Source organism: Zalophus californianus, chromosome 4 (assembly GCF_009762305.2).
Source record: "Zalophus californianus isolate mZalCal1 chromosome 4, mZalCal1.pri.v2, whole genome shotgun sequence".
In the NCBI taxonomy this organism is placed as follows: Eukaryota; Metazoa; Chordata; class Mammalia; order Carnivora; family Otariidae; genus Zalophus; species Zalophus californianus.
The window spans coordinates 190,091,758-190,112,181 of NC_045598.1; the positions used below are offsets into that span (position 1 = coordinate 190,091,758).

General features: G+C 51.4%; 1 pseudogene; it reads right to left on the minus strand.

The window, feature by feature from the left end:
• Positions 1–394: 394 nt before the first annotated feature.
• LOC113911182 lies at positions 395–1,869 on the minus strand (annotated as a pseudogene).
• Between the last annotated feature and the right edge of the window lie 18,555 nt (positions 1,870–20,424).

The following is a 20,424-nucleotide window of genomic DNA, read 5'->3' on the forward strand; positions in this document are numbered from 1 at the left end:
ATCAATGACCTCTAACTACTTAAAATACAAAATTGGGTAATTTCCCCTTGTAAAAATTTCTAGTGTTTTCCATGGATTGAAAGCAGTCAGTTCTTCATGGCAAGGCACCCCATCCCCCCCCAGCACATCAGTCACTGGAGGCCCTGGGCAGATGCTCCATGTGGAGGCTCCTGGGACGGACTGGGGGAGCAGGCCGTGTGCACTGGAGGAAACGCTTCATGGGGGCGGGGGGGGCCACACTCAGCTGTGCAGAGCTAGCCGCTCCAGAACCAACCGCTGCTCCTAGCCCCTGCGGCCATGGGCACTCGCCTGGCTGAGTGCAGTCTCCCCCCAAAGGCAGGCCACGAGAGCCACCCACCCTCCCCTAGGGGGGCTGAATGACCAGCAGAGGACAGGAGGATGCAGAAAGGGTTTATTTTCTCCGGGAGCTGGCTGGCACACTGGGAGCAGGTCCCCAGGCTGGGCTGTGGGCTTTGCTCTCCTACAGGTCCGTCCGGTCAGGGCGTAGAAGTCTCTGCGTCTTGTGGCAGTGGTTGGTTGATGGTGTTTGCAAAATGGGACAGGCTTGTTGGCATAGCAGGGCACTGGTGGCCTGAGGCTGGGGCTGGCCAGGTGGGTTGGGCAGGAGGGCCTGAGGGTCTGCGGGGTCTGCGTGTGCGGTGCATGCGTGTGCATGTGTGTGCCCGGGCGTGTGGGTATGTGTGTATGTGTGCGTGGGTGGGACAGCGAGCTTGCTTCACGTGACCGCTGTGTGAGACTCTGTCAGAACGAGACCCCGTGCTAGGGTCAGGGCAGGTCACAGCAGGGCCCAGATGAAGACGAGCCCTAGGCTGAGCAGGAGCCCCTCGCCAGGGCCCAGGAGCTGTGACCCCCCATTACAGAGGTCCTCTTCACAGCACATCAGACCCTGCACTTCCAGCTTAGCTAGGCCCAGCAGGCCTGAATTCCCCCGGGCCGCTATTCTTGGAAAGTTGCTCCATTATACTAGAAACTTCCTTACAGGAGGGGGCACACCCCTTCTGCTTGTACTTCACCTGGTTTCCTGTGGGCAAAAACGGAGGAGCCTGGCATGAGAGGCCACCCTGCCTCTCTCAGCCTCCTCGGGTCGTCCCAGCTCACCCGCTCCCTGGGGGCACTTGGCCCTCCATCCCTCTGCTGGAGTCCCATCCGGCCCTGTCCCGGAGGAGGCCTCTGGAGGCTGGCCCCTCTCCATGCGGATGGGGGACACCGAGGCAGGCTGGAGAGTGGCCCCTGCCAAACCCACGCTCCTCTGAGAGGCCGGGGAGCCTCAGAGCAGAGCTCCCTGGACCGCCTCCCACCCGTCTGGGTGCTGGGGACTCACCATCGTTCGTGGTCAAGGATATATTAACAGTGTAGCAGACGCCGTGCATCAGACATCGGAAGGACTGGCATGGACTGCTGTTCATATCAGCGCAAGGTGTAGCACTGAAGGCTCAGGGCTGGCCCGGCGGGAGGGCAGGCAGGATGCAGTTAGACCCCTTCAGGCCAGAACCACAGCTCCAGGGCTCCTCCCCACCCTCGGGGGTCCTGGAGGACAGACCCCTCCCAAGCCCACACAGGGCCTCTCACAGGGGCTTGCCAGCCTTGGCCCGCAGCACAGGCCCCGGCCCCCAGCCCCCATGGCTCACCGTGCTCCCAGCGCAGCAGGAGGGCCAGCAGGAGGAGATGGACGCCTCTCATGTTTCCTGGGGGGGACACGATGTGGGTGGGCCCCTGCGGGGCGCCCCGGGCTCAGGCTCCCCCTCCCCTCCCCAGACCCTGGCCCTCCAGTGCTGAGCCCTCGCCAGCCGCTCCCTCCCGCCTCACTCACCCACTGACCTCAGGTCCTCTTCCCTGAGCTGGTACTGCAGCCACTTATCGGAAGTTGTCCCCCAGTATCCTGTGCCCAGCAGGAGGAAATTGGGGCTGGGCTCTGCCGTCTCCGCCCATTTCCGCAGAGCTGTCAGACCCTAGGCGGGATCCTGAGTCCCAGGCCAGGAGGGGGGCCTCACCTCGCCAACCAGCAGTGGCTCTGGGGAAAACTCCGGGAGGAAGCTGGGTGCCCCCCCCCCGCCCCCCGTTTCTGGCTTCACCTTCAGAGGTCTCTCTGAGGTCATGGGACCCTCCCCAGCTGTAAAGCTGAGACTTCTCCATCTGTGTCTCTTCCCCTCCTGGTCCCCAGTCCCCAGTCCCAAAAGTCTGTCCTATCTTCCCTGCATTCTCCCCAAAAAATACCCCTCAAAAATCACAAAAGCAGAAAAAAAATTTTTTCAATGTTAAATACTTTTATCCCCCCCCCATTTTTCTGCCGCACTTGATACACATGTTGAGCAGCTCATTTTTATGGCATCTTCCCCTTGTACACTTGTTCTTAGGGTGAATTTATAATTTGTATGATCTTAGACATCCAGTGGACATAACGGTAGCTTGTCTGACCGGCAAACTCAAATAGAATAAAGATGTGTGCTCATGTTAGACTTAAGGCTGACAACGCAGGAGACACAGCTGTTTGGATTAAACTAACAATATTAAAGTAGTCTTACTTACTTACCGAAGACTTGCCAAATCACATAAACTGGAACAGTATTTGGTTAGTTTCTCTATTTATAAGAGTGTAGGGATATTTTGTTTCTGTGAGCACTTATTTAGGTGTAAGCAAATTAGAACAGTCTTCTCCGCGGGATTTTATAAATCGATTTGATAACATTATCCAGAGGTAGGGGAATGTCATATATACATAGCATAGTGTATACACACACATCCAGAAAGGTACAACCAGATATGGCAGAGCTTTCTTCCAAAATTCTAGCCTCGAACCAGGCAGAACACAGTCATACAAAATTCTCTGGTTTATATAAAAGAGTTGCTTCTCCCCTTTGCCCCGCTTTCTAATTTTATCTGAATTGTGTTTCTGCAGATGAGACGATGTGCGATCACCTGCCCTACATGCGGGGGAATGCTTCCCATCAAGGTTTATAGAAGAGGCCTCAAGGTTCTACTCTTGCCGGGTAGGATGTGTAGTCTTATGAGTGGCTGTGGACCTCAGTATTGGTTGGGGTGCTGCGGTAGTGGCCAAGGCAGCCATCTGGGCGGAAACTCAGCTGTGGTGGATAGAATAACAGGGTTTCCAACACGCCTCCCAGCCTCAGTGGCTTTGACAGTTAGGGTCCCCGCATCCCTAAGAGCCCTCAAGTGGTGGCAGGCAGGCTCCTCGGGTTTGAGTGGGGGCAGGGGCTGAGGGTGGAGTGGACAGGAGGGAGGGAGGAGGACGTTGGGGTTTGAAGGACATCAAGGACAGGCAGGAGGCTGGCGGAGGTAAAGCAAGCGGGGGGGGGGGGGGGGGGGGTGCGGGAGGGAACAGAGAGGTCTTGGAGGGACCCAGTCTGGGGAGGTCTTCCGTTTCCTAAAGAGGTCACTGAAAGTCCAAATTATCCTTAGTAAAATCTTGCGAACAGGGAGGAAGTGGACAGAGCGAGCGCCATGGTGGCGGGCCGCATGGCCCCGCAAGTGGGCAGAAAGCGGGACGGCCGGGGAGAGAGCCTGGGGGTGACGACGAAGGAGAGTTCCAACAGGCCTCTGCGAAGAAGGGGCAGCCTGAACCGCAAGGGACTCAATGTCAGCCCGGTTAGACCTCGCAGCGCCAAGGTTCCATGCGCTAAAGCCGAGGGGCCTGGTGCGGGCCGAACCGGACCCCTCCCGCGCCTGCCCGCTTCCCCTGTTGACAACCGTAGCCTTCAGGGTGGGAGCCGCTTCGGCACGGGCACGCGCTCCAGAGCCTCCGGGGACCCCCGGGCGCGCGACTGAGCTGAACCCCGCACATACTGTGTGTTTTTCCTGCGTGTCCGCACCTCTGGGGAAGTTGGACGATTGGGCCGGATCACGGAGAACAGAAGGGAGGGACGCGAGGATGCTCAGTCCGTCCTAAGGCCCACCGCCGACCGGCGCGCGCTCTCAGAGCCCGCCGTCTGTCCTGGCCCTGCTTGTGAGGACTCGAGGGGACGACCTGCCGGGTGAGCAGAGGAAGGGAGGCCAGGGCCGCCGCCCGCCGCAGGGGACGGGGGCTGGGCAGAGTGAAACCGCACACGAGGGGGACCGGGATGCCCCAGCCGGGAGCAGTCATCCCCGCCAGGGGACAGTTGGCCATGTCTGGAGACCTTTCTGGTTGTCAGTCTGGGGGTGGGAGGGGTTTTGCCGGCACGGGGGGTGGGGGTGGGGGTGGGGGGTGGGGGGGAGAGGCCGGATCCTGCCCCAGATGTTCCGCGGCCCCACCCACTGAGCAGTTCCAGGCCTGGGCTCAGCATCTTCCCGCTGAGACCATACTGGGACTCGCCTAGCAGTTGTCCCTGAGCTGCTGGGTGGGCCTCAGCAGCAACACGGCGGCGGGCTTCCTCCTGCAGGCCTGTGCCCTTCGTGGAAACACCTCCAGGAGGCGCTTCTCGGCGCCCTGGGCCCCGGGAGACGCGAGACGGCTAGAATGGCCTCCCTCTGTCCCTTTCGAGGATTTCCAAGCCTCTGCAAGGAAGGTGGGCTGTGTGTGTTACCCAAGAAATAAGAATTTCATTAAAGAGAGTATGTTTGTAAAAGCCCTGTTAGGGGGCTTGTGGCCATCTGAGGCGGCTCCCAGGCTCCCAGGCGCACCTGCACGTTTGAGGACAGGGCAGGAGGCTTGGGGGAAGAGGGCTGGGTTAGGGAGGGTGCACGGGAAACGCACTGAACCCGAAATGCGCAGATGGCAAAGTCTGGATGCATCCAAGAGGCAGTGCGGACGGGGAATGAGGCGGGAGGTAAGTTCCCAGACCCACCACGTGCTCCACGACCTCGAGGGAGCCCCACGACCTTCCTGGTGGACCCTGTTCTATCATTTCCCAGCCAAGGCCACGAGCGGCCCCAGTGGTGATGTGGCCAGAGTGCCCGGGGAGGGAGCTTGCCCTCAGAGCTGCTCTCTGCTGCAGAGCTGAAGGAGCCCGAAGCACGCTTCCTCCTCCTGGTCTGCATTGCTCTAGTCAGGCTTACCAGCCGGTGGGTGTCCACTCGGGTCAGTAGGCTGAGACCTGCTCTGATGCTCACGTCATCCCAGACTTGGTGCTCGGAGCCCTTAGAGCTGGCCTCTGTGTTCTGCTGTGTCCCCAGCGTGCAGGGAGCACATCCTGGCTTTGTGTGGCAGAAGGAATGTTCCAGACTCCTCCTGTTGTTTCCCGGATCCAGCCCCGGAGCGGCTGTTTCTCCCCCGAGCCCAGGTTCTTCTTGGTGCAGAGCCATTCTAGGGTCAAACTGTAGACGTGCTTGCCGCGGCGGGGTGTCACTGCCCCAGACTCTCTCAGTGCCCAGAGCCAGGAGACACCAGTGTCTTCATGTGAGCCACAGCCCTGCTGCCTCCCGGCTGCGCCTTTCCCGCATGGCTCTCACGGCCCACAGTGGCTCAGTCCCCCTGCCGGTCACCAGTCTCCGTTCTCGCCTGTTCTGGGTCGAACCGGCTTCCCCAAAAAGATAGGTCTGAGTCCTAACCCCCAGTGAATTTGACCTTTTTGGAAGTGGGGTCATTGCAGACATAATTGGCTAAGTGGAGATGAGCCATACTGGAGCAGGGGGGGACTCTGACTCCTATGTTAGCGAGAGACCTTCTTAGAAGACAGGTGTGCGGGGAGAGGAGGGCCAAGTGACCAGAGGGGCAGAGGCGGGGGAGAGGGAGCCTCGATCCAAGGAATGCCAAGGACCGCAGGTCAGCTCCAGAGGCAGGGGAGGCAAGGCATGAGTCTTCCTGCGGGAGCACAGCCCTGCCGACCTTGGTTTGGGATTCCAGCCTCCAGAACTGAGACAGAAACACATTTCTAGAATGTGAAGCCACCCTGTTTATGGTTGTTTGATGCAGCCCCCCCCGCCCAGGCCCCTCCCTGCAGACTGCCTTCTCCACTGTGGGGCGTTTCCACCAGATGAGCACCCCCCCACCCCCACCCCCCCATCTTGGGCCCCTCAAGCCAGGTGTGTGTATCCTGATGACCGCAGGATAGAAGACTGCAGCTTCACTAACTGAGCAAGAATGGTTAGGTCTGGGCTCTTGATTCAACTGGGGTCCCTCCGTCCACGTGGGCCTGAGCCTGACAGTCCCGAGCAATGGGGCTTGGCAAGCCCTGTAGGACAGGGTTAACTAGGGCTCGGAAAGTACGAGGCTCAGGTGCAGCGGACCCTCGGGGACGCCTGCACTGCCCAACCGGTAGCCCCGAGTTCCGGGGCCCCCCCGCAGTAACCTGCCCGACCTGCAGCCCTGTGCTCGTGGGCCCCCGCAGGTGAGCTCCACAAGATGGCGCCCCCGGGAGCGTGTCAGTGTGCAGGATCGCAGGAGAGCCTAGGCAGAAGCCCCCAATGGCTGCTCACTCCCTGATGGCTGGGGGGGGTTGGTGCCCCGAACGCAGCAGGTGGCTTCTCCATCCTCAGCCCCAAACCTGGCACCTGCTCGTGGCAGCCCAGCTGCTGGGGGCAGAGAGGAGAGGCTGGGGGCAGAAAGAGAAGCCTGAGAATGGGGGAGAGCCGGCGGGCCTTCCAGGAGACGCCCTGTGTGCGGGGTGGGGGTGAGGGGACCAAGCCGAGGGCGGGGCTCTGCTGTCCTCCTGGGACTTCTAGCATGGAAATGCGCACGGAGGGAGAGGGAGGGTCTCTTTCAAGCTCAGGAGTGAGAAGGTAAAGGGATTTGGCAACAAGTAAAGGAAGCTAGAAAAACCTCCCTCCCTGAGCCCCAGTAATTGCAGTCCAGGGAAGTGAGCTTCTGCAGGTCAGCTCTGCATGCCCCACTTTCGCATTCCTGGTTTATTAGCGCCTGTTCCTAACAGGCTGTGCCAGCTCCTGGCAGTCCATCCGCGAAAAAGGGGATTTCTTTGCCTTAATGAAACTTGGATTATGATGCGCAGTAAGAAGTAACTCGCTGGGTGTTGGGGGGGCTGGACAGGAAGGACGGCCTGGGCAGGGGCTTTCAGCTGGAGTCTGGAGCATGGTGGAAGGTGAAGTTGCCATTTTAAACCTAATTTTGTAATTTCAAGCTGGAGGAAGGGATATTTGAGCAAAGACAGAAAAAGGAGAGCGAGCCGTGAGTGTGCAATGTGTCTGGAATGTTCTAGAGACAGCCGAGGGGGTGAGTGGGGGGGAGAGGGGTGCGGGCCAGCGTCTGGCTGAGGTGGCTGTGAGCCGGAGCAGAGGTCCGTCCCAAGTGCTCTGAGGGCAGAACCGACAGGATTCCTTTGTGAACGACTGAGACACTTCGTGAAAGAGGAACAGGCCCTCCCTGGGGAAATTCTCCAGTTGTACAAACAATGGATTATTTTGTGCCTGTTAAATCATGTGCGGGGTCCTTCCCACTGATGGGGTATAGTCTCTGTGCCCTACTCAGTGGGGAGAGTATGTGCACACACAGACACATACGAGTGTGTGTGTTGCTGAGGCTGTGCGGGCTTGTTTCCCTCTGGAGCTTACATTTTTTAAAAAAGATTCTTATGTTTATGTAATCTCCACAGCCAGCGTGGGGCTTGAACTCACAACCCTGAGATCCAGAGTCACTGGCTCCGCGGACTGAGGCAGGGTGTGGGGGGGTTGCCTGGGAGGTTACCCTTCTGAGTCCTCCTGATTTCCGGCATGGTTTGGGGTCTTTGAGAGAGCCGTGCAGAGACTCAGATATGACCAAAACAGCTTGAAGGAACTAAGGTTGACTTTATGAAACCTGGAGCCATAAAGCCCCTTGGAATTGCTGGCCTGATACCTTGCTTACAGAGTCCCAGCAGCCTCACCAAGTGAGTAAAGAATATCACTTCCTAGCAGGTGCAGGAACCTCAGGATCCTTTGGGAACCTCATGAGGAGGAATCTGCCCAGATCGGCAGATATTGCAGGCATGTCTGATGGCAAGTCCTTGGCTTAGCTTCTGGCCTGGAGATTCTACCAAAAGTTCTATCTAGACTCCTTCTAAAAAGTTCCAGCAAGTGGCTGGAACTGAGTCGTTGAGCATCTGCCTTCGGCTCAGGTCTTGATCCCAGGGTCCTGGGATCGAGCCCCGCATCGGGCTCCCTGCTCAGCGGGAAGCCTGCTTCTCCCTCTCCGGCTCCACCTGCTTGTGTTCCTGCGCTAGCACGCGCGCACGCACAAGCTTTCTCTCTCTCTCTGTCAGATAAATAAATAAAATCTTTAAAAAAAATAAAGTTCCAGCAAAGCAGATTTTTTTTTTTTTTTAAAGATTTTATTTATTTATTAGAGAGAGAGAATGAGAGATAGAGAGCACGAGAGGGAAGAGGGTCAGAGGGAGAAGCAGACTCCCCGCCGAGCAGGGAGCCCGATGTGGGACTCGATCCCGGGACTCCGGGATCATGACCTGAGCTGAAGGCAGACGCTTAAACAACTGAGCCACCCAGGCGCCCCAGCAAAGCAGATTTTAAAAGATCTATATGATCAATCACTATTGTTGCTGAGTTTATGAAATAATCAGGCCAAGTTTGTTAAAATTATACTTGTTTTACAAACGAATTAGTCTTAAGTTGGCTACTTCTGGAAATAACAGTGATTTTAGTCAGAAAAATTATGTGTCAATAACACACCTTTACAGAGGTTAAATCGTAGTTTTGATTGTCTTTGAGTATTTGTTGTTTGCCTCAGCTGGACAAATTGAGAAACTTCAGAGGCATTACCACGATAGCTCTCGTATAGACCATCCTGCTTGTTATTCTATGGAGATAATAACAGGAGCCCATGGACACGTGATTCCTCAAACAACTAGAAAATGAGATTGATTCCCCAACAATTGTGTACCTCAGCGATCACCTTGACCACTTCTGTGTGGCTAGGATGACAAAATCGTTCCTTAAAAGCCAGAGCGTACCCCACTCCATGGGTTAGCCGTGGACTTGTGGAGATAATGGATGGCCCCCACTTTCTTTGTGATTGGATTGGATGATGCACTTGGGGATGCCCTTATCCTGAGACAAGTCTTCTCCCACTTGCCAGTGATTCCTCCTAATTAGGGTAGTGTTAAGGCTTGACCTCAGACAAAGAAGGCTTCTTGATGGTTTTATTCCTTAGTCACATTTATCCTAGAAGTTACCTCTGTTGATATAAAATTACAAGTAGAGGCTTTAGCCAAGCATGCAGTGACCGCCTTTAACTAAGCGTGACATACACTCACCCACAAATGCAAAAGGCGGCCCTCCAAAACTGAAAGGCCCTTGATATCCCGACTGCCGTTCAAGGAGGCCCAGAAGCAGATGACTGGCTCCTCACGGGACTCAGGGACTATGTGGCCCTAACTTGTGGCCGTGGCTTCCCCCAGGCCGGATAGACTGCTGGACTCTGGGTTTTGCCTGGATGCACGGACACTTTATTAAAACCATTGCCGGGGCGCCTGGGTGGCTCAGTTGGTTAAGCGACTGCCTTCGGCTCAGGTCATGATCCTGGGGTCCCGGGATCGAGTCCCGCATCAGGCTCCCTGCTCAGCGAGGAGCCTGCTTCTCCCTCTAACCCTCCCCCCTCTCATGTACTCTCTCTCTCTCATTCTCGCTCTCTCAAATAAATAAATAAATCTTTAAAAAAAATAAATAAAACCATTGCCAACCCAGCCAACCTTCCCAATTGAAAACAAGGGTGGGCATGTTCTGTGTTTCACTGGTATGACCGTCTAGCATCCATCTTTGTTGCCTCGTTGGGCCTGGGGGATGTTGTCTGGCACACGGAAGCTCTTAATAAGTACGTGGTCAAAGCCCTAAATGACACTGAAAATAGCATTTCTCTACTAAATACTGACATAACACAAACGCGTAAGGCCGTTTTACAAAATAGAAAGGTGTTAGATGTTTTAACTGCTGCGCAAGGTGGGATGTGTGCTATTATAAAGACAGAATGCCGTGTACACGTTCCAGATTTCCACTAAATTATTTCTGGGTTTCCAACTGACATGAATACTCAATTGGCCCTTTCCAAGATCCCTGTCTTCCCTTTAATGATTTGGTTCAACTCCTGGACTGGAGAATGAGTTTTGTCAACTATCCAAGGACTCTTGGGGCACCTGGGTGACTGGGTCTGTTGAGCGTCTGCCTTTGGCTCAGGTCATGATCTCGGGGTCCTGGGATGGAGTCCCTGGTCGGGTTCCCTGCCCAGCGGAGAGTCTGCTTCTCCCTCTCCCTCTGCATCTCCCTGTGCTCTCTCTCTCTCTCAAATAAATAAATAAAATCTTTTTTAAAAAAAGAACTCTTATTTGGGTTTCTTTTTCTTTTTGTTCTTCTGATCATGTTTTGCTGTCTTCTCCCTTGTCTCTCCACCTGGTGCTGAGACTCCTTCGCTGCCATACCTTCCAGCCGACAGAAGATCCTTCCACCCGGGAAGATGCACACATGCGGTCTCTCTTGGATTCAGCTGCCTCTGCCTTTCATAACTCCCATGTCTATAGAAGCCCCAGCTGACCAATACTGAGCCACAGGTAGGGACATCTCTCCGCTCCTATTCAGCAGGAAGACGTTGCAGAAGGTGAGACCTTCCACTCTCAAAGACCTTAAAGATTTAAGGATCAAAATTGTTCAGGGGGGGATGATGTGGGAAACAAAGGCAGAAGAAAAATAAAATTTCTTACTACCTACAGCCCATTGGCAAGTCCTTGAAACAGGCAGAGTGACCTTCCTCTAGGGGCTCAGCTGCCTGGATGTTGACACTTCGCTAAGGGCAACAAGCAATTCTAGCCCGAACCCCCAGGATCCTGTAAGTCCACCTTAACATATAAAAACTCTTTTGGAAACCTTATCTCTGTCCCCGAAGATACATGTTGGCAATCGTTCTCCAAGCGTATGACCCAGCGATGTACATCTGAAGGGTCTCCTGACTGAGTTTTTATGAAACAGTAATAAATGACCTTTGCCCAACAATAGCTAACCCCCCTCGAGGTCCTGGAAACCTTGTTTCCAAAATTCCCTAGAGACTTACACTCTCTCCAACCCCCTCCGAACTTGAAAGTACATAATGGGTCACTCCTCCTGACCCCAGTGTGGCTTCTCTTTCTGGCCCCGGGGCCTTTCCCAAGCTTTAATAAAACCACTTTTCTGTAGCAAGGACATCTCAAGAATTGTTTCTTGGGCTGTGCGCCCTGGACTTCACCAACATTCCGAAACTACATCTAGCATTCCAGGGAATGAGCAGTTTTACAGGGTTTTACACTTTTTTACATCTTGTAAAAGCTCAAAGGATTGTAGATTAGCATATAGGCAGGAATCATAAGTTTAATGGCAAAGAATGTGGAGAGTAGAATTGGTCCATATGTTGAAGACAAGATGGTTTTCCTTTAGACGACTCATTTACAAAGCAGCTGCATAATGTATGTTTGGTGGGCCATAGATCAGGCTTTTGGTTTAAACAATGTTTCTGTGTGGTCATACTGACTTGGAAAGTAATCTGAAGTGGCTTCCTTATATCTCAGGCCTTAGAGAGCTTCTTCGGTCAGAGCCCCAGGGAGAGGCAGTGGCAGGACACGTGTGGACCCCATGCTCCCTTCCTGCTAGTAGTCTCCTAGGCTTGCATCTCTGGCACCTACTGTTTCCCAGGGGCTGTTCATCTCTTACTACCCTTCCTACACCTGCACTCAGAGATGGTAATGCTTACCCGTTTTCAGAAGGCCCCCTGAGGCTGTGGGGTTGGAGGCACTTGCCCTACTGGGTGGGTGACCCTGGGGCTCTGCACTCCCTCTGCTCTGGGTGGGAGGGCCAGGTCCTTAAGGTCTGGGCCCAGAGGCTGGTGGCCCCCCTGGGCCCTGCTGCTCCTCCCTAGGGAGGGGAGAGGCTGGAGGCTGGGCGGGTGCAGGCCGCCTGTGGGAGCAGCGGGAGGTGGGGTGGGGCTGGGTGAGAAGAGGCGGAGGGGTGGGAGGAGGAGCCCAGAGCTCTAAGTTTCCATTTCCTGCAGCCGGGGTGGGGGGGAGGTAGGGCGGGGAGGGGAGGGGTGGGGCAGGCCAAAGGAGCCCCAGACTCGCCCTGCCCTGGCATCCTGCCCAGGCTGCAGTGAGGGGCCAGGCACACTGTGGTCAGGAGCCCAGACTCCCCGGCCTCAGCGTCAGGTGCCCGGGTGACGGTGCATTGGTGATGCTGTATTTTGTCAAATGCTTTTTCTGCATCTATTGAGAGGATCATGTGATTCTTGTTCTTTCTTTTGTTAATGTATTGTATCAGGTTGATTGATTTGCGAATGCTGAACCAACCTTGTAGCCCAGGGATAAATCCCACTTGGTCGTGGTGAATAATCCTTTTAATGTACTGTTGGATCCTATTGGCTAGTATTTTGGTGAGAATTTTTGCATCCATGTTCATCAAGGATATTGGTCTATAATTCTCCTTTTTGATGGGGTCTTTGTCTGGTTTTGGGATCAAGGTAATGGTGGCCTCATAAAATGAGTTTGGAAGTTTTCCTTCCATTTCTATTTTTTGGAACAGTTTCAGGAGAATAGGTATTAATTCTTCTTTAAATGTCTGATAGAATTCCCCTGGGAAGCCATCTGGCCCTGGCCTTTTGTTTGTTGGTAGATTTTTGATGACTGCTTCAATTTCCTTAGTGGTTATAGGTCTGTTCAGGTTTTCTATTTCTTCCTGCTTCAATTTTGGTAGTTGATACATCTCTAGGAATGTACCCATTTCTTCCAAGTTATCTAATTTGCTGGCATATAGTTGCTCATAATATGTTCTTATAATTTGTTTGTATTTCTTTGGTGTTGGTTGTGATCTCTCCTCTTTCATTCATGATTTTGTTGATTTAGGTCATTTCTCTTTTCTTTTTGATAAGTCTGGCCAGGGGTCTATCAATCTTGTTAATTCTTTCAAAGAACCATCTCCTAGTTTCTGTTCTACTGTTCTTTTGGTTTCTGGTTTATTGATTTCTGCTGTGATCTTTATTATTTCTCTTCACCTGCTGTGTTTAGGCTTTATTTGCTGTTTTTTTTCTAGCTCCTTTAAGTGTAGGGTTAGGTTGTGTATTTGAGACCTTTCTTGTTTCTTGAGAAAGGCTTGTATTGCTATATACTTTCCTCTCAGGACTGCCTTTGCTGTATCCCAAAGATTTTGAACAGTTGTGTTTTCATTTTCATTGGTTTCCATGAATTTTTTAATTCTTCTTTAATTTCCTGGTTGACCATTCATTCTTTAGTAGGATGCTCTTTAGTCTCCATGTATTTGAGTTCTTTCCGACTTTCCTCTTGTGACTGAGTTCTAGTTTCAAAGCATTGTGGTCTGAAAATATGCAGGGAATAATCCCAATCTTTTGGTACCAGCTGAGACCTGATTTGTGACCTAGGATGTGATCTATTCTGGAGAATGTTCCATGGGCACTAGAGAGAATGTGTATTCCGTTGCTTTGGGATGGAATGTTCTGAATATGTCTGTGAAGTCCATTTGGTCCAGTGTGTCATTTAAAGTCTTTATTTACTTGTTGATCTTTTGCTTAGATGATCTGTCCATTTCAATCGGGGGGTGTTAAAGTCCCCCACTATTATTGCATTGTTGTCAATGTGTTTCTTTGCTTTTGTTATTAATTGCCTTATATAATTGCCTGCTCCCATGTTAGGGGCATAGATATTTACAATTGTTAGATCTTCTTGTTGGATAGACCCTTTAAGTAGGAGATAGTGTCCTTTTTCATCTCTTATTACAGTCTTTGTTTTAAAATCTAATTTGTCTGATATAAGGATTGCCACCCCAGCTTTCTTTTGGTGTCCATTAGCATGGTAAATGGTTTTCCACCCCCTCACTTTCAATGTGGGGGTGTCTTTGGGTCTAAAATGAGTTTCTTGCAGACAGCATATTGATGGGTCTTTTTTTTAATCCAGTCTGATAGCCTGTGTCTTTTGATTGGGGCGTTTAGCCCATTTACATTTAGGGTAAGTATTGAAAGATATGAATTTAGTGCCATTGTATTGCCTGTAAGGTGACTGTTACTGTATATTGTCTGTGTTCCTTTCTGATCTATGCTGCTTTTAGGCTCTCTCTTTGCTTAGAGGACCCCTTTCAATATTTCTTGTAGGGCTGGTTTCGTGTTTGGAAATTCCTTTATTTTTTGTTTGTCCTTGAAGCTTTTTAGCTCTCCTTCTATTTTCAATGACAGCCTAGCTGGATATAGTATTCTTGGCTGCATATTTTTCTCATTTAGTGCTCTGAAGATATCATGCCAGTCCTTTCTGGCCTGCCAGGTCTCTGTGGATAGGTCTGTTGCCAATCTAATGTTTCTACCATTGTAGGTTACATATCTCTTCTCCCGAGCTGCTTTCAGGATTTTCTCTTTGTCTCTGAGACTTGTAAGTTTTACTATTAAATGTCGGGGTGTTGACCTATTTTTATTGATTTTGAGAGGGGTTCTCTGTGCCTCCTGGATTTTGATGCCTGTTTCCTTCCCCACATTAGGGAAGTTCTCTGGTATAATTTGCTCCAATATACCCTCTGCCCCTCTCACTCTTTCTTCTTCTTCTGGGATCCCAATTATTCTAATGTTGTTTCATCTTATCGTATCGCTTATCTCTCGAATTCTGCCCTCATGATCCTGTAGTTGTTTATCTCTCTTTTTCTCAGCCTCCTCTTTATTTTCCATCATTTGGTCTTCTATATCGCTGATCCTCTCTTCTGCCTCATTTATCCTAGCAGTTAGCACCCCCATTTTTGATTGCACCTCATTAATAGTCTTTTTGATTTCGACTTGGTTAGATTTTAGTTCTTTTATTTCTCCAGAAAGGGTGTCTCTAATAACTTCCACGCTTTTTTCAAGCCCAGCTAGTATCTTTAAAGTCATGATTCTGAACTCTAGGTCTGACATCGTACTAATGTCCGTATTGAGTAGGTCCCTGGCTGACGGTACTACCTCTTGTTCTTTTTGCTGAGGTGATTTTTTTCGTCTTGTCATTTTGTCCAGAGGAGAATAGATGAATGAGAGAACAAAATGCTAACAGGTTAACAACGGCCCCAGCAAATATACTCTATACAAACCATAAAAGACCTGAAACCAGGGGAAAAGAAAGGGAAAGAAAGAAAAAAGAAAGAGAGAGAAAAGAGAAAAGGATAAAAACAAAAACAGAACAAAACAAAAAAAAAAAACAGAATATGATCAAATATGATCAGGCTGGTGCATAGATCAGTGCCTCACACTAGATTTTGGGCGTATTTTGGTCTGTTAGAAGAAAGTGCCTCCTAAAATTGTAAAGGAAGAAAGACTTATATATGTACAAAATAAAGGCTGATACAATGAAGGGATGGAAGATGACTGTAAAGATGAAAATTATAAAGATTTTATAAAAGGAATTGATAAGATAAGAAGTTGTTTGAAAAAAGAAAGATTTAAAAGAAAAAAAGAAAAAAAAAGGGAGAGAATGTGATCAGGCAGGAGACCAGAACAAAGCCATACACTAGTGATTTAGGGTATATTTTGATCTTTTAGAAGAAACTGTATCTCAAAATTTTAAAGATTGAACAACTTATATATATATGCTAAAAATAAGGGTAACTACCATGAAGGGATAAAATATGATTCTAAACATGAAAAATAAAAAATGTTTTTTTTTAAAGGGATTGATAAGATGTTGGTTGAAAAAGGGAAAAAGAAAATTAAAAAAAACAGTTAAAAAATTAACTTTGAAAAACTAATTAATCATGGTAAAAAAGCCATGAATTCTATGTGCAGTATTCCCCTAGCGCTGGAGTTCTCCCGTTCTCCTTGATCGGTCAACTTGGTCTTGGCTCGCTGGCTGTTCGTGCTGATCTTCTGGGGGAGGGGCCTGTTGCCGTGGTTCCCAAATGTCTTTGCCGGAGGCGGAATTGCCCCGCCCTTGTCGGTCCGGGCTAAGGAAGCTGGTCGGGTTTGCTCTCAGGAGCTTTTGTTCCCTGCAAGCTCTCCATACAGCTTTGGAGGACCAGGGTGAAAATGGTGGCCTCCCAATCTCCACCCGGAGGAGCTGAGAACTCGGGGCCCCGCTCCTCAGTGCGCCCCCAGAGAAAAGCAGTCACTCCCGTGTCCCTGGTCTCCGGCCGCACTCCGTGCTCACCCGGCCTGTGACTGAGCGTTTCTATCTCTGGCACCCGACCCCGTGTGGAGTCTCCAAACCCAGCAGATCCCTGCAGTGCGTTCCCGCACCGCTCCTCCCCGGGAAGGAAGGGGAGTCTCCCCGGCTCTGCCGCTTGTGGGGTCCCTGCTGCAGGAGCAGTGGCCCGACTGGGCCGCGGATCACAGTTTATGGCCACCCCGAGCTGAGAGCCCGCGCCTCGGCTCTGTCTCTGCAGCCGGCTTCCCCGCTCCGATACCTGGGAGCTCTGGCACACTCAGGCACCCCCGGTCTTTCTGTGACCCCGAGGGTCCTGAGACCACACTGTCCTGCGAGGTTTCCACCCCCCGCTTAGCCACTGGAGCGACGTCCCTCCGCGGAGCCGACTTCTAAAAGGTCCGATATTGTGCTCCGCGGCTCTAGCACTTGCCAGAAGCGGCCATCGGAGGCCCCCTCCCCCGCCGTCTATCCTCCCGAATATCGCCTCGGATTCACTTCTCCGCACGTCCTACCTTCCAGTAAGTGGTCGCTTTTCTGTTCAGAGAGTTGTTGCTACTCTCCTCCTCGGTCTCCTGTTGAGTTTGTAGGTGTTCAGAATGGTTTGATCCCTATTCAGCTGAATTCCTGAGACCAGACGAAATCCAGGTCTCCCACTCCTCCGCCATCTTGCTCCGCCTCTCCAAGCCCTATCTTTCCTGCATCAGTAGGCTAAGTTACAAACCAGGAGCCAGTTCCCCCTGCCCCTAGCACAGCGAGTAAGAGTTTCCTGCACTAACCCCAAGAGGAGACCGTGCTTTGAGAATTATCTCCCTGCCTCCTTGCCTGCTGCAAATAGTAGACTTTTTGCTCAAACCAAGAAACTTAGGCTGATGCACCCCCTAAGGGGTAGGCCCTTCGTACTTGGGGGCAGGAGGGGTGCTCATGCCTCTGTGGGAGTCTGCAGGATACCCTGGAGACCCGGGCCCTTCCTTGCTCTGGCCAGAGGGTCCTGAGTTCGCCAACATAAAGGCAACCCCTTTGTGCTAGTGTTTTGGGGAGCCACTCAGTAGATTAAAACAAACACCCATTCTTTGAACGATATCTCTCTGCCCCTCCTGGCAGCAGGAACCCTCGGCAGGAATCGGAAGTAAGCTGCCATCCTCCAAGATAACTCCTGCGGATGCTAGTGGCTCAGTGGGTTGAGCGTCAGACTCTGATTGCTGCTTGGGTCCTGATCTCAGGGTTGTGGGATTGAGCCCCACGTCAGGTTCCACGCTGAGTGGGTAGTCTGCTTGGGATTCTGTCTCCCTCTCCTCCCTCTTTCTCGCTCACTCTCTCTGACTCAAAAACAAAACAAAACAAAACCCACAACACCACACTCTTAAAGGGTTGGGGCCCAGGCAGGGATGAGATAAAGCAATCATGAAGCTCTCCTATGGGATTCAAATGCCTTTTTCTTAAGGAAGCTTTTGCTTGCTTTCTGGAAACCTCTGGCGGTTGTTCAGCAAGGAAGTTGGCTCTGACCGTGTTTTGCCAGTTTCGTCTGTGTATCTGTGGAGGGGCAGTTCCTGAGAGCCCCCAGAGCTCGTGTTGCTCTGTCCTTCTGTTTTTAAAAGCTCTTGGTATATTTAGGAGCCTTTGCCCTTCAGCTGTAATCATGCAGCAAAGTCTGTCTCTCAGTTTGTCAGTGGCTTCTGATTTTATGGAAAATGTCAGCCTTCCAAAAATTTTATTGAGGGCACCTGGGTGGCCCAGTCGGTGAAGCGTCTACCTTCAGCTCAGGTCAAGGTCTCCAGGTCCTGCGATCGAGTCCTGCATCGGGCTCCCTGCTCAGCGGGGAGCCTGCTTCTCCTTCTGCTGCTCCCCCTGCTTGTGCTCTCTCTCTCTGTCAAATAAATAAATAACATCTTTTTAAAAAAGTTTTATTTGTATTTTAATGCTATCACTTTCATCCATCTTTTGTGTATGTGGATTTTGAATCATAATTAGAGAGTCTTCCCAGGCTGATGCTGCCCTGCTTTTCCTCAGGGCTGCACTGGTTCACGACTTCAGGTCTGTGCCCCCAGTCCACCTGGCCTTATTCTTGTAACATTGGATCTGATTCTTCCATTTCCCAAACACCTGCCTGGTTGTCCCATGACAACAATGTGTCACCTTCACTGGGCCACAGTACCCTGATATGTGGCCCCACGCGATTCTGGATGTTTCTGGGAGGGTGTTTGTAGAGAAGATTAACATTTCAGTTGGTGAAATTCGAATAAAGCAGATTGCCTTCTGTAATGTGGGTGGGCCTCTTCCAATCAGTTGAAGATCTGGACGGCACCAAAGACTGACCCCCTGCAAGCAAGAAGCAAGTCTGTGGCAAACAGCCTTCAGACTTAACTTGCAATGTTAGCTCTTCCCGGACTCCAGTCTGCCAGACCACCCTGAAGACTCTGGACTTGCCAGCTTCCATAACCATATAAGTCAGTTCCATCCAAGAAATCTTGTTCTGTATATGGAAACATTCTCTTGGTTCTGTTTCTCTCGAGAATCCTAACTATCACACAGAATATCCATTTGATTTGTTTTATAGAGCCCCATTCTGTCAAAACTCCCAGTCTTTAAATCTCTCCTATTTGACTTTTCCTCTATTTTATTGAACACAGTTGTCATTGCTATTTTAAAATCCTTTTCTACTGGGGGGCCTGGGGGGGCTCAGTCGTTAAGCATCTGCATTTGGCTCAGGTCATGATTCCAGGGTCCTGGGATCAAGCCCCGCATTGGGCCCCCTGCTCCGCGGGAAGCCTGCCTCTCCCTCTCCCACTCCCCCTGCTTGTGTTCCCTTTCTAGCTGTCTATCTCTGTCAAATAAATAAAATCTTAAAACATAATAATAATAAAATAAAATCCTTTTCTGCTAACTCCATTACATGGACCACCTGTTGGTCTGTGTGTATGGCTTCCCCCCCTTCTGTGACTGGTCACGTTTCCCTGCTTCTCAAGATCTACTAGCATTTAATTGTGTGCTGGGTGTTGTAAAAGTAAGAACCATAGAGTCTACATATACACACACATCACCAGGACCAGGTCCCTCATGTCCTCCTCAGCCAGATGGGTGGGTGTGAAGTACTAATCACATCAACTCCGTCAGAAGTTGACGTGGGTCTGGACTCTGCAGATTGAGAAAGACACGTGGAACCTCCTGTCTGTCCCTTTCCCCCGCCTGGGCCTCTGGCTGAGATTCCGACAGGCCTGTCTCCTTGGGCCCGGAGCACGTGGGAGAGTCCATTCTATCCACTCACACTCTACGCTCTGCCTGTCAGCCTCCCGTTCCCGTGTTCCGGTGCAGCTTCCCGATCTGACAACTGTCTTCAGAGCAAGTTCAGATGTGCATTTGAAGCAGGCCTCTTCCTCTGTGGGGATTTGCTGCCTAAGAACGAGGAGACTGTGGGAGGGGTCACCCTTCCTTGCAGCTGTGCAGCTGTCCCTTCCATGGCGCGGTCTCCTGCATCCACGACTCTGCATGAATTCCGTGTGGGAGAATGTGTTTGCGGCTTTGCAAGTCTCTAACTAGTGGTAAGATCCTCACTGGTTTCCCTTGCCTGCAGCCGAGTTTGTGTGGGTCACACCCGTCCCTTGGTGCCTGGAGGTGGCCAATGGCCACGGGAAGGGAAGGGCCGCTGCATCAGCCCACCTGGGAAGGCTTCCCACCTCGGGTTCCCCGGTCGCTCAGGCCTTGCTCCTGTCACAGCATATATATATATATATATTTTAAAGATTTTATTTATTCATTCGAGACACAGAGATACAGAGAGGGAGCTTGAGCAGGGGGAGAGGCAGAGGGAGAAGCAGGCTCCCCGCTGAGTCAGGAGCCGGACGTGGGGTTCGATCCCACGACCCTGGGATCACGACCTGAGCCGAAGGCAGATGCTTAACCATCTGAGCCACCCAGGCATCCCTCTCCAGCATATTTTATTTTATTTTTTTTAAGATTTTATTTATTTATTTGATACACAGAGGGAGACAGCGAGAGAGAGAGAGGGAGAGAGCACAAGCAGGGGGAGCGGCAGGCAGAGGGAGAAGCAGGCCTCCTGCATGAGCAGGGAGCCCGATGTGGGGCTCGATCCCAGGACCCTGGGATCATGACCTGAGCCGAAGGCAGCAGTTTAACCAACTGAGCTACCCAGGCGCCCCGGTCTCCAGCATATTTTAAATATAATGATTGCCGTCTGGCTTTTTCTCCCTGGTCCAGTGGAAGTGTTTGACTGCACGGTCTACATGCACCCTTCTCCCCACAGTGGGAGCCCTCTGATGGCTGCAGAGTTGTGTGTTTACTCTGCCTCCTGATTCACCAGGATTGTTTTCCAAGTTTACTGTTTTTATTACTTATTGTCTAGGATTCCCAGGTACACTATCCTATCATCTACAAATGGAGCTGATTTTATTTCTTT